General features: G+C 38.3%; 1 non-coding gene across 1 annotated transcript; it reads right to left on the bottom strand.

Moving 5' to 3' along the window:
• Positions 1-1,835: 1,835 nt before the first annotated feature.
• Trnal-aag lies at positions 1,836-1,917 on the bottom strand. The gene has a single exon. It is a non-coding gene; the product is annotated as a tRNA-Leu (tRNA).
• Between the last annotated feature and the right edge of the window lie 224 nt (positions 1,918-2,141).

The following is a 2,141-nucleotide window of genomic DNA, read 5'->3' as shown; positions in this document are numbered from 1 at the left end:
ATTCCTCCTGAGACAGGCTCTTCTTTCCGGACTGTGTTAGTTATCTGGATATGTGGTGTACATATCGTAATGTGATATCCATCGCCTAAACTTTGGTTGAAATTTGCAAAAGGTCAAGTTGGAGCGGATAACTGGTCACCTCCCCCATTCATGTGTGGAGTAAAAACAAGATGCAGAAGAACTTGCTGAAGTGTCATCGTGATGAGGTCTCTGATAGTGTGATGGATGTTGGCAAAAATGAGCTGAATTCTGAGGAGGATAATATTCCCACACTCAGTTCCATGCTGCAGAGAAACACGTGCCGGGAAATTGTGAAGTGAAACACGTGCTCAGCCTTGAAACGTGGCAAGATAGGAAAAGGATATAACACATATTGATCGTGGAATGGATCGTGGTACTGTGTAAGAAAGGTGAACATGTTTACGATTTAATATTGATTTGAATCGCAGGGCAACTGAGGTCAGTTCGTAGCTATTTACTGGTAATTACAAATGTTAAGGTCAGTAGAGAGTGGAGTTTGCAAAGGCAAAGATTCTACCGAGGAACTCTGCTGTGTTGCTCCTGATAAAATCCGTGATAACCACATTATTACTCCTAAAGAAAGAAAACGTTCTTTAAACGATTAAAGGTGCATTAGCGAGGACAGCACGGTCACACATGAAAATTAAATATTGCGCTTTATGTTACTAATGCCTCAGAAGATGAAGCCCTGCTCTAGGCTTCAAAACATTATCCCTCGCGTGAAGGATAATGTTTGAAGCTAATAACGGGGATGTCATCTTCTGAGGGAATATATATATATATATATATAACTATATATCTATATATCTATATATATATTTATATATATTTATATATATATATATATTATATATATATATTGTGACTGATTTTCTCTGTAACATACCTTATGTCAATTTTATTTTGGTAACCAACCTAAATTTTGGTGGGCGTAAAGCAGTGAAAAAAATAATGTTTGAGGCTCAGATCTGGGAGAGTCTTTCTGCATATGTGAACCAGAAATGGCAATACCTAAATTCATAAGTTTACAAAGTAAGTTGCAGATATTAACAGCGCATATAAACTAACTAAATTACTACTAACTATTTTTTTTACTAAAACACCCACTAAAGACCCAATTACCGTCAGGTATTCTCCCCACGTTCTTGCGACAGCCGATCTTGGACGTAAACATCTGTTGCATGCTTTTTAGATTAATTTCAATCACTACAGTGATTTATACTACCGACAAAAAATAAATAAATTCTGTCGTTAAGCAGGGTCTACAAAGACCAATGACTGACGATAAAATAATATTGTTATAGTTTAACGTAGTGCTTAATCTTTTTGCATGTTAAATCATTGCAAACAAATACAATGTGGACTTGGAATAATCTTTTTTGTAATAGGTTTCTGTTTTAATGAAGTAATTATCTTTATTATCGCAAATCGTATTAATAAGCCATCGAAATATTACACTTATTATTATTCCTCTCTTTCCCCCCTCAAACACCAGCCGTCTCGTGTAGGGAGACTCCCAACACTCCCTACTCCCAACAAACCGCTTTGTCTTCCGTACTTCTATCCTGTGGCAGGCCACCGTCTCCGCCACTATAGCAGTTATTCCAGAGTTTGGAGGGTACATAATGAAGTTACTTTCATCACATGATGGAATGGTTGCCACTGGTGGATCTAGAGAATCTCTAATAAATACGGATTGTAAATAGAGGGAAACTTGCGGCACACAGAGTCAAGTTCCAAGCTCTACGGTTATTTTGGTTCGCCCGCGTCTTGCTTATGGGCCAGCCACTGGCACATTGCAGTGCCAAAATCGTTGGCAGCGGTGGGATTCGAACCCACGCCTCCGAAGAGACTGGTGCCTTAAACCAGCGCCTTAGACCGCTCGGCCACGCTACCTGTAAACATAAAAGATATATGTGATAGTAATTCAAAAAAAGTATATATACATCTATATATGAAGTGTTTCGTAAAATCTGATATAATGACTATCGCAGCACTCACTTGTCTTCGCAAAAATCTGTTGTAAGCAGCCCGTCTCTTTTCAGATATGTTCAGGTTAATTTCTTCTTGATAAGCGAATAATTTTTGTTCATGCTGTCCGGTCGCTCTGTTATGTGCGT

This window comes from Penaeus monodon, unplaced genomic scaffold (assembly GCF_015228065.2).
Source record: "Penaeus monodon isolate SGIC_2016 unplaced genomic scaffold, NSTDA_Pmon_1 PmonScaffold_4485, whole genome shotgun sequence".
Taxonomy (NCBI): Eukaryota; Metazoa; Arthropoda; class Malacostraca; order Decapoda; family Penaeidae; genus Penaeus; species Penaeus monodon.
This window is presented reverse-complemented; position numbering and strand designations above follow the sequence as displayed.